The 12,508-nt window shown below is 35.4% G+C and overlaps 1 protein-coding gene across 2 annotated transcripts in view; it reads right to left on the bottom strand.

The window, feature by feature from the left end:
* rarga (retinoic acid receptor gamma a) overlaps window positions 1-2,240 on the bottom strand; it is a 53,461-nt gene extending 51,221 nt beyond the window's left edge. Inside the window, exon 1 of one of the 2 annotated variants that reach the window (XM_042751271.1) lies at window positions 2,087-2,240. The gene's annotated coding sequence lies outside the window, so the exon portion shown is untranslated. Of the gene's footprint in view, window positions 1-1,724; window positions 1,868-2,086 lie in introns of those variants that run through there. The other variant, XM_042751272.1, reaches the window with a different exon arrangement.
* Window positions 2,241-12,508: the final 10,268 nt, after the last annotated feature.

The raw sequence follows: 12,508 nt of genomic DNA on the forward strand, positions 1-12,508 counted from the left end.
AGCTAAAAAGCTACAATTACATTTTTTTTATATTTGGCTGAAACAGGCTTCTATAAGCAACACACTGAAATAAAAGTGAAATTTGAAAGTAGTTCTCGTAACACTACAGTGTACCTACAGTATCATATAAACATTACTAAGAATAAACTATAAAAGATTCAGGAAGTGACGCTGTAAATCTAATACTGTGTTAGAGTTCATATACAGTGAAGAAAAGACACATTTCCCTGTCACTCAAAAGGGAAAATGCACTCAAGAATATAATGACAGCAGTTTACACAAACACACAAACACATTAAGACACTCCCGTATTCCATTACAGTTACTGTACCGCTGAGCTCAGACTCCACAGTCCCGACGGAGTCAGAGTGGGAGTTTTAGTTTTGGTGGAACATGAATATCTGGTTTGACAATAGTTTGTTTTTCCTTCTCTCTGCTTCTTTTGTCTGAGTTCATGTAAACTCATGTTGCTGATCTGTGAGACATAAACAGCTGAAGACAGAAAAGGGCTGGCCCATTCCTTTCTCATTTAAAAAAAAAAAAAAAATGAGCCGTGCATACATTTGTTTGTGCATGTGCTGAGTAAGTCTGTTGTTTTTAATGTTGTAACGCGCTCAGACGGCTCCTCTGCCCCAGATGTGTGTGTTTGGATGTGAACATTCTGTCACATGTTAAAAGAAGACATCATAAATCACGACTGGCTCTGACACTATTAAACACTGCAGGCATAATCTTTCAAAAAAAAAACTTTTCAGCTCGTGAAAATCTCACACACAACAAAAACTGATCCAAAGCACAAAGAACAGGTGCTACAGTCAATGCAACGGAGCTTAACAGTACTGAAGTTCAGCTATCATGAGAGAAAAAGTAACACAAAAAGCCACTGATATGTGCATTTTTATGCATTTTGTTACTTCTTACAATAGAACAAATGCAATACTTGTTCAAAGAAACTGCACTGTACAAAGCCAGTATGTAGATGTTACCTTAAACCGATACTGTGGTACAATCCACACATCTCATATGCTACATTCCAAGTCTTCAGAAGCCATAAAATGGGTTTATGTGTCAAACAAACCCAAATTAACTGACAACGTTCCAGTGTCTGTACTACTGAGTCAACCCAAGAACCGGAACAAATCATTCAACTCAGTTTTGTGAATTGAATCAATCAATTTATTACCACTTCTCTCATGCAGAGCTAGGGCAGATGTCAAGATTATGAGTGGATAAAAATGTAAATTTTAATCGATCCCTTGCATTACCACCAACGTACGGCTCCAAAAGACTTTGAATATAGTGCATGGGTTGTATGGATAATATCTATAATACTTATACAATGATTTTGCATCCATTTTGAGGTTTAACACCATTCATCGTCATTGTATGGAGAACGCATTCTTAAAACGTTCTACTCTATTCCTTCAAAAACTTGGCGCATCTCAATGTATCCAAGTTTGTAACATTGCATCATTTAGGCTATTTAACTTAAAAAAACGGTAATGTAGCTGCTACCACATTTTAGTTCTATTAATAGAACAACACTGCATGAGATGCTTTTGAAAACACCTTTCCCTTAACCACAAGCTGTACAAAATAATCTCATATTTACACACACATACTTAAAACTAGTAAGCCACGGGGCTGCGACATTAACACTTAAGGCTAAAAGGAAAACAATACCTGTCAAAGAGATGTTTTACATATGTCAAGGGTCAACTCACCAGGTAAAGGTATGCGTAAACGTAACCGGTCACTTCTTGAAACACATCGCGGTTCCAGTAAACACTCGCACGCCAAGCATCAACGCCGCACGAAAATAAATAAATGAAAACACACACACGCACAGCGCACGCGCTACAATTAGACGAATTGAAAAGCACCGAGTAGCGCGAGCGAAACGAACGAACAAAAAGTTGCGATTCTTTCATCGCTCTCTCGCGCCTCTGTTGTATCTACTCAAGTTTAGTTTTAAATCGCCGCGGCTTCTCCCTTGCTATATGTATCGTAAGTGACAGACATAAGAGAGAGAATACCTGAACTAATAAAAACATCGTTTAATCGGTTCTGTGAAAGTTACACTCACCCACTGTGATTGAAATCCGCGAGGTGAAGACAAGAAGCGCGCCTCCGAGTCCCTTTAACACTACACGGTCGTTTCTTTCTTTCTTCTTCCTTTTCTCTGCCTCTCTCACTCGCTTTCCCGCCCTCTTTCTCTTCTTTTCGTCTCTCTTAGAAATAATTATGCGCTCTGATTCATGAACCCTCTCTGGGTCACGTGACTCCACCCTTCAAATATACAGCACATTTTTCACAAGCCGCAAAAAGCCTAGAGGGAAGAAACAGAGGCAAGCTTAAATTTCTGTTTTTAATTCTCTGCCTCTCTTTCTTTCTTTCTCCTTTTTTTCTCACTCCTTGAACTCTGTGTATTCACAAGTGACATGCACTGAGTAGCACATGATGAAGGAATGCCAACGAGGAGCACGTAGTTAAAATGTTAAATACAGTTTGTTTTCAAGACGACATGAAATCAAAATTGGTCTTACTTAATTAGTATCCTGGTCTTACTGTGTACAATTCATTGCTGCGTGTTATTCCAGTTGGGGGGGGAAATGTTGGGAAAAAATGCAATAACATGCTTCAAACAGCATGAAAGTGTGAAAACCCTAAATCATGCTATTCATGCCATAAATATGAAGCCGGAAAACATGTCAAATAATGCTGGATTAACAAGTGGAAAAACATCCACCGATGAATCATTTCGGGGTTGTCATCAATAGTAATAATTTATTTGCTAAAAAAAAAAGCCCACAAGAATATGGCATCTTTTTGATGATGGGAGACTGTAAATATGAGAAGTTCCAAACTTCATGGTGCCGAGGGTGTGTCAGGCTATATGCAGCTCTTTATGTGTTTTATATCAGTACAGTGTGCAGTTTGTGTTTGTATGGAACAGTTCTGCACTGTCTTGTTTGTGGTTCTGGGCGTTTGCCTGGGTTCTTCCTAAAGCTGCCATTCTGTACTGGCTTTGGTTAAAAGAAACCCCCAGAAACCTCACTGTGAGGACACACCTTAACTGGCTCCTTTCTGAAAGTGCCATCTCAACACTTGTTTTTATTTTAAACTCAATTATTAGTTACACAAAAATATGCAATGTATTTAAAAATGATCATATTCTGATGTTTTGAAAGGTTAGTTGGGCATGAAACAACTTCGGTGTGGTTCTGTTTAGTTTGTACTGCAAAATATGAACTTCCTGTCAAATAACGTTTAAAAACATTTTCAGCATTCAGATTTTTCTTTGCTAAGATAAAAGCGTTTACAATCTGAGCTCAGCTAAGGTGTAGCAGTAGGGCACTTTAGCAGGGCTGGCATTGGGTCTCAATACACAAGTCAACAGGAAGTGGTTTGCTTTGCCACACAAACCTACCCTACACAGCTTTATCCATTCTGTAAACACATTAACTGTCTGTCAAAAGAAGGCAACTACTCATTTAGAATGTGATCACTAAGAATATAAGGATATTTCAGTCTAATTTTTTTATTTATTTATTTTGAGGTTCAATGCTTTCAGAGTCTCCCTATCAAATCATTTCAAAATACTTAGTATCTTACATTTTCGTTGGAGCATCTAGTTTACCAAGTTTCAAACAATATTACAGTATGTGCTGTCATTCTCCATGTGTGTCTGAGCGAGTATGTGTCGGTAGCAGGAGGGAGGTCAGAGGTTAGCAGTGTTTGTGTTTCATTGTCAGTGAAGTGTGCTGGAGGTTGAGATTTATGATCTCTGTGTTGGGAGACTGCAGAGTGGAGGATAATGAAGATAGATCAGACTGCTATCTCTCTCTCCTCCTCTCTCGCTCCTCTCGTTCTCCCACACTACCTGTGTACCTCCCTGTCTGTCACTTTCTGACTTTGTCTTTCAGTCTTCCACACTATTCACCTGCTTCACTCTCCCTATTTCCTGTTAATCTGCTTTTATACAGAATTCTTGCATCTGAACATCCCCACTTAGTAGTCTTTATTGGCACTAGAGGCTCCATGAAGAACCTTAAACATCCATGGAAACTTTCCTCTTCACAAAAGTTTCTTTATAGTGGAAAAGGGATCTTTAGAACCATTCCAAAAAATGTTTCTTTTAAGAATTGCTCACTGAAAGGTTCTTTGTAGAAACCAAAATAGTTATTTTAATGGCATCACTGCAATTTTTGAACCTTTTTTAAAAGAATGTGTCGAATGTGTTGTAAATTCTAAGAAATGTCCATAACAATAGTGCTCAATTAACTGTTAATATGAACAAAGATGAAAAATATTAATATTTTAGATTATGTGTTGTATTGTGTTGTGTGTTAGGGTTAAAGGAAATGTCTGTAAACTTGTTTATTAGTCATTTACTTATCTGAATATGGAATTGGTATTTAGATACCACTAAATTAATCTTTCTTCAAATGGAATATGCACTTCAACTAATGAGCAATAGTTGTCATAACATATTAAGGGAACTATATGTGACCCTGGACCACAAAACCAGTCATAAGGGTCAATTTATTTATTTATTTTTTAATTGAGACTTATACATCTGAATAAATAAGCTTTCCATTGATGTATGGTTTGTTAGAATAGGACAATATTTGGCAGAGATAAAAAAAAAATCTGGAAACTGAGGGTGCAAAAAAAAAAAAATATTGAGAAAATCGCCTTTAAAGTTGTCCAAATGAAGTCCTTAGCAATGCATTTTACTAATCAAAAATTAAGTTTTGATATATTTATGGTAGGAAATTTACAAAATATCTTCATGGAACATGATTTTTGGTATAAAAGAAAATTCTTTAATTTTGACCCATGCAGTGTATTTTTGGCCTTTGCTACAAATACCCTTGCTACTTCTGACTGGTTTTGTGCTCCAGGGTCACATATCAGATTACATACTATGTCTACTGAGTTCCTGAAATTTGCAAACAGACAATTTGCTGTCCCACGAAGTCACGGTATTGAGGGGCAATCAAATTCAAAGTAAAAAACAAACAAACAAATAAAAATGTGTGGCTCTTATGAAGTTGTTAAAGTTGTTCCTTAGAGATAAAGTGTAGTATTTTGAAAAACCTTAAGCAAATTAAAAATAGCTGTGGTTGTTGTAAACACATCATATGTCAAAAACTCTTGGCTCAGTGCAAACAGGGCAGATGCATTAATCAACAATCGATTAGTAAATTTATTACACTGTAAAAAAAAAAAAAAAAAAAAAAAAAAAAAAAAAAATACTAATTCCAATACTGTTTATTTTCAACTTCAATAAAAATCATTTTTCACAGTGCATTTGAACATAGGCTCTCTGTCATTTGCACCACTTCTCCCCCCTTTTTTGCCCCTAATGGTTTCTTCTTCACAAGAGTTGCATTTGTCACTCTTTGCTATGACATCATAACTCATCTTAAAGGCCTCTGACATCATCATTATTTTATCCTTCCTCCTTCATTCTTTTTCATCCGTGACCTTCTTTTCCCCCGTGTTAATTGTCAGGAGTGCAAATAAATAAACGAATAACATTTCCACTAAGATGTGTATTTATTTGTGCCAAGCACTAGTGGGCCTGGATGGAAAAGAGAAGGGGAAGAAAACGAAAAAGGAGGGGAGGAGAGAGAGACACACAGAAGAGAGGCTGGTGGCCACGGCAGGTTTTAATCAGGAACAAGATGCCTGTAATGAGATCACTATTTCCTTGCATGCAGATTGATGTCATGTGAAGTTTTGTGCTGCAACGAGACACGCGGAGAGAGCGCGAGGCGGGCATGTGCATGCGCGCGCACGCATACAAGCACAACGTAGATTTACTCAAAGCACGCACACGTTAATACATGAACACACGCACACGAAAGACATCCGTTTTTTAGTTTCAAAGTCAAACGCACAGCTCGGGCAATAAAGGGCCTCATTCATTCCACCTGGCAAAATGTACACATTTAGACTCCAACTGACATGAAGAAATAACATAGACGAGGAAAAACAACACAGAGAGCTTTTGGAAAAAGCTAAAAGGGAAAAAAAATGGGACAGGCTGTGGTGTATATTTTGCATTAAAGTTCATGTAAATGTATAAGCCACATGTCATATTTAATCTGTGGTTGCATATGTGCGCATGCTTGTACTTATTTTTGTATGTTTATGTGCGCGAGTCAAGGGAGCAAGCGCGCATCGGCGATCCAAACAGAGTTGTCGGAAAAACCTTAACAGAGTGCCAATAAGCGCATGCAAATGAGCGCGCGGCCTACCCTCCAACATATGTGTCCAATGAAAGGTGAATGGCCCTCCTGTCTATACTTTCCTCACAATCAGCCATGATGTCACCATGAACCCTCTCTGAACCGACCTCTGTCAAAAAACATTTCGCTCTCTCCCTCTCCTTCGCTTCTCATTTTCCACCTTTCCCTATTGCACTCACCAGGTTGCCTCCCTCCAGTCCGAATTCTTTTGGTGAAACCACATTTTTTCTTTCTTCTTTTCATTCGCTTTTTTTCCCTTCATGCCCCCCCTCCAACTCTCTCCCTCTCTCCCTTTCATTTTCGCATCCAGGCGCATTCTGTCCCTGGCTCTCTCACTCTAATTGAATCAGCACAAGTGAAGCCCACTGCCAAAAGTACCAGGATGTTCAGATTAAGACGGACTTTGCTTAAAAGGTGGCCTTTTTAAAACCGTTTGTGGCACTAAGGGAAAGAAAGCAAGGGCGGAAAAATATAGTATGGCTAAAAAAACAGATAGAAGTCGGGGAAGGACGTCGCTAAAAGACAGGGTGAGTGAACGCGGAGAAAGAGAGGAAGGAGAGAGGGGCTGGAGGGGGCAGCGGGAGAAGCTGCCTGATCCACATATGGAAGCAATTCTGTAATTGCGGCAAATCTTTGTGCTCGAGAGGAAAGGTCCCCCTTTCAATGCCTTCTCCTTAGCCAATAAAACTGCCATTGTACAATGAAAAAAAGACTTTGAAACTATGTGTTCACTCAGAAATTGCAAGTAAATTTTACAAATAATTAGCCTACAAAGAAATGCCAAGTAACTAATTGAATTAAAGCAATAGTTTGCCCCAAAAATTAACCTTTGCTAAAAATCTACTCACCCTCAGGTAATCTAAGATGTAGATGAGTTTGTTTTTACAGTCTTTTAGAAATTTAGCATTACATCACTTGCCCATCAATGGATCCTCTGCAGTGAATGGGTGCCGTCAGAATGAGAGTCCAAACAGCTGATAAAACATCACAATAATCCACAAGTAATCCAGTTCATCAGTTAACGTCTTGTGAAATTAAATGCTGCAAGCTTTTAAAACCCAAATGCATCAAGATGGTTTAACTTTAAATCATCCGAGGTTCCATAATCCTTCATTATGCTTCCTCCATTAAAAAAGTCAACCCTGTTGCCCACTCACATCAAATCTGACATATTTGTTTAAAACTGTCTTTTGCTTGTAAACAGTGCTTGATCTGTGCATATTTCTCTCCTGATTCAGTTGAGATGACTTTTTTAATGGAGAAAGCAATATGGATAGAGGACTCATATCTTAGCCAGAAGCAACAGTTTGAAGTTTAAAAAGTCTTAATGATGGATTTGTTTCTCTTAACGTGCAACTTTTCACTTCACAAGATAATAACTGATGGACTGTCAGGAGTCATGTGGATTACTCGTGGATTGTTGAGGTGTTTTTATCAGCTTTTTGGACTCTCATTGTGACGGCACCCATTCACTGCAGAGGAGAGGATCCACTGGTGAGCAAGTGATGTAATGCTAAATTTCTCCAAATGTGTTCCAATGAAAAGAAAAAAAAAATCATGTTTGGAAATGTTGAGGAAATTTTAATTTCTGGATGAACTATTTCTTTAAACATTAAATGTTGAAGTAAAATACATACAACAAAAGCATTTTAGAAGTCGCATCTAAACTTTCCACTATATATCCTCTTCACTACACTAGTGCTCTTTCCCTAACAGGGAGCTTGGTATAAACTTGTTAAATTGCTCATCAGCCTCAGAGAATCTGGCATGACTTCACAAACAGCGATCTTTCAATAAAAGAGTTTGAGCAGGTAAGTGTTGGTGGGCAGAAGAGAGCAACAGAAAGATGACAGACACTGATGGCTGTCTGCCTAGCCCGAGGCATAAGGTGTTTCTGATGTGTGCATGTTGGCAGCAGCCCCTGTTCGGTTCCCAAACACTGCCGCTCTCCCTCTGTAATTATCGGCATGCCCTGCCATAACATGTTCCTCGGTGCGTGAGTTGCCCACAGTCATGGGTTCATAGATGTGGAACAGAGCTCCAAATTTAACACAGCCAATTAACCCTGGCAACTGTCAAAACACCACAGAAACAGGGTTTATGTAAGGCGCCACATTCTCTTCAGATTATTTCTATCTTGTGCGAAATGTATCATTTCAATCAACATGTCAAGCACACAAGCTGTAATCAGGCTTTTTTATGGATTCAGAAAAAAAGAAATGCAAGCTAGAATGTTTATGGCTGACTTTGACAGAGCTTCTTCTCAATGTCCAAATAAAGGCCTTAAAAAGGAGGTTTAAGATATGTTGCATGGTTTGGATATTATATTTTAGCCTCTCCTTTTGCCTGTTACACTGTTTTTTACTTTCACATTTACAGGCATATTTTATTTATGGAGGGAGGGGAATATATTATATCAAGGACTGAAGAAAAATAGAAAGGAAGGTTTGATCTATATTGGTGTGACCTAGTGCTAAATTAAGACTGTAATCTGAAGGGTTTAAGAGCCACTTCTTGCATTAAAGCTACATCTAGTGGTCAACATTGGAAGTACAACATAAAGCCATTACTATTGCTCAAGTTCAGTCACAGTGTATAAGAAAGCACTATAAACAAGAACACTTTCATAAGCATTACGTTGTCATTATTATTATGCACTTTAATTGTTTGCAAACACTATGAGTGAGAATACTGTTTTTTTGCTGGAATATAATTTTTAACTATACCTAAAACTTTGTTCAAATAGCACTGACCAACTCTAGTTTAGAAAACTTTACAGTGTATAAGAGTTATTGCTACTCATTAGCATTATATACATTATATTTGGGGGAAGTCGTGGCCTAGTGGTTAGAGAGTTTAACTCCTTACCCTAAGGTTGTGGGTTCGAGTCTCGGGCCGACAATACCACGACTGAGGTGCCCTTGAGCAAGACACTGAACCCCCAACTGCTCCCCGGGCACCACAGCATAAATGGCTGCCCACTGCTCCGGGTGTGTGTTCACGGTGTGTGTAAAAACCTCAGAAATTTAACTATGTAAGTTCAAACAAAAGAACACAAACACTAAATACTACACAACAAACAAACAATAAATCAGCTTCACTTTATAAAGGACTGGCCAAGTAAATATCAAGTTTATGGGCAATGCAATACATATTCCATTTGCAAGACACTGTACAAGGTTTAAGTTTTTTATCTATTTAAAGGAATATATGATTGGCCTATATTTCATGCCAAATAAAACTATAATAAAATATAATTTTAAAAACCATATAATTAATATTTTTCATATTAATATTTTCATTTTTTAAACTGCCACAATAGCACAGTGGTAAAGCACTTTTAATAGTGGCTCACCTGATAAGAAGCTGGCAATGCTCCACAGAGATGTAATTTATTAAACATCATCATCAACAACAACAGTAATAAATCTTATCACATTATAACTTTCTATATTTAGTTTAAAAAATATAAAATGAATGTTTTCATGCTCAACTACAGGTGATTTCTTAGTTCTCCCTCTTAGGTGAATACCATACACTTGTCAAAATGATGATTTGTGCTGATGATGCAAGTGCAACTACATACATTTTTGTCAATGCTTCAAGTAAAAAAAAAAAAAGTCATACAAATATAAAATATTTAGATTATACCGTCATTATATAGAAAGAAAATACAAAGAACATTTTATTGTTTGTTTGTCATAGTAGCCTTTGTTAAAGACTGGTTTTCATGCACTACATTTTGCCCACCCTTTTTTTATGAAGGCCCACCCACTAAAACATTTCTGGCCTCGCCCCTGTAATAGCATAAAATGCAGAAAAACAGCCATGTGCGTTTATTAACCACAAGAGGACGCTGTTTTGCTGTTCTTTTAGTTTAAACGGGATATTGTTCACAAATCATTATCCTTCGAAATCCTATTCTAATCACAGCAGCATAAGCAGATGCTGTCATTAAATTATAATTATATATATATATATATATATATATATATATGTATATATATATATATATATATATATATATATAGAATATATATAATATAATTATAATCGCATATTATAAAGGTACATATAACAGAAATAATTACAGATGTAATTACATGCAATTACAGAAAAATCTAATTATAATGTACAACTATGTAATTACATGCATGTATTTATATAAAATAGCTAAATTATAATGTAAACACTATATATAATATATATATATATTATATATATATATATATATATATAGATGAATGGCCATGGACAAATGTATGTTAGTGTATATATATATACAGTACAGGTCAAAAGTTTGGAAACATTACTATTTTTAATGTTTTTGAAAGAAGTCTCTTCTGCTCATCAAGCCTGCATTTATTTGATCAAAAATACAGAAAAAACAGTAATATTGTGAAATATTATTACAACTTAAAATAATAGTTTTCTATTTGAATATACTTCAAAAAAATAATAATTTATTCCTGTGATGCAAAGCTGAATTTTCAGCATCATTACTCCAGCCTTCAGTGTCACATGTAACATCCAGTCTATCACATGATCATTTAGAAATCATTCTAATATCATAATCATTATTAGCAAAATTTACTTAAAAAAACAATTAAAAACAATATTGCATTACTCCCTAAAAAAGTAACTAAATACGTTACTTAGTTACTTTTTATGGAAAGTAATGAAAGTATGGTTACAACTTTTGTACTTTCACGTTACTTTTTAAATATGAGCAGGGCTTGATTGTTTTTTAATATAAGAAGTTCTATTTATAGCAAATGTAAAAAGCCCTTTCACACCAAAAAGTGTAATGAATAAAACCTCAGGCTGAAGGAAAAGTAAATTCACGTCTGTACAGTAGAAACACAGGAATGAAAGAAGGTTCAACACTCTTCAGCAATAAAAAACAAAAACACAACGAAGCACATTGTTAGTTTATCTAAAGTCATTTTTGATTATTAGTATGGTTGAACTGGATCATTAAAGGTCAGCAGCAAAGACACTGTTAATAAAAAGGGAATAGATACATTTGTGTTATTTAATATATTTAGTTATTGCAGGTTTGCGTCATTTTCTGAGTTTGCATTTCACTGTTTTGATTAATTTTGATGAATACTAAAATCTGTTTTGTTTTTTGTTTTTTTGTGAGTGGGATGAATTCATGCACATTCACATTTAGTCTAGAACTACAAACCTGCAATAACTAAATATATTAACATCATGTTCACACAGTGCACACAACGCCTCCATACTTCCGATTTCTCCCAATATGGGAACAGGAGGCTTGTCAGTCAAAAAATGGGAATACAAAGTAACTGGCGTAACTTTTTTGAAAAAGTGACTCAGATAGTTTCTTGTAAATTAAAAAGTAATGCGTTACTTTAATAGTTACTTGAAAAAAAGTAATCTGAGTACGTAAACTCGCTTACTTGTAATGCATTACCCCCAACACTCATTATGCAGTGTTGTGAAACAGTTCTGCTGTCTAATATATTGATGAATAAAAGGTTAAAAAGAACTGCATTTATTCAAAATAAAAAAAAATTCTAATAATATATATTCTAATAATATAAATCTTCTTTACTATCACTTTTTTTTATCAATTTAACACATCCTTGCTGAATAAAAGTATTGATTTTATTTAAAAAAAAGAAAGAAAAAAATTACTGACCCCAAATTACTGACCAGTAGTGTATATTGTTGTTACAAAAAAATTTATATTTTTAAAAACATAGCTTCTTTTTTTTTTTTTTTTTTTTATTCATCAAAGTATCCTAAAAAAGTATCACATGTTCTGAAAAATATTAAGCAGCAGAACTGTTTCCAACTTTGATAATGAATCATCATATTAGAATGATTTCTAAAGGATCATGTGTAAATGATCCTAAAAATTCAGCTTTGCATCACAGAAATAAATGATAATTTAAAGTATAATAAATTTAAAAACAATTATTTTAAATTGTAATAATATATCACAATATTACATTTTTTTCTGTATTTTTGATCAAATAAATGCAGCTTGATGAGCAGAAGAAACTTCTTTCAAAAAAATTAAAAATAGTAATGTTTCCAAACTTTTGACCTGTACTGTATATATATATATACACTGCCATTCAAAAGTTTGGGATCAGTAAGATCTTTAATGTTTTTTTATGGAGTCTCTTGTCCTCATCAAGGCTGTATTTATTTAATCAAAAAAACTGTAATATTGTTTATTTCAATTTCTAATATTGGGTTTCTGTTTTAATATA

The sequence above is a fragment of the Cyprinus carpio genome, chromosome B23, assembly GCF_018340385.1.
Source record: "Cyprinus carpio isolate SPL01 chromosome B23, ASM1834038v1, whole genome shotgun sequence".
Classification (NCBI taxonomy): Eukaryota; Metazoa; Chordata; class Actinopteri; order Cypriniformes; family Cyprinidae; genus Cyprinus; species Cyprinus carpio.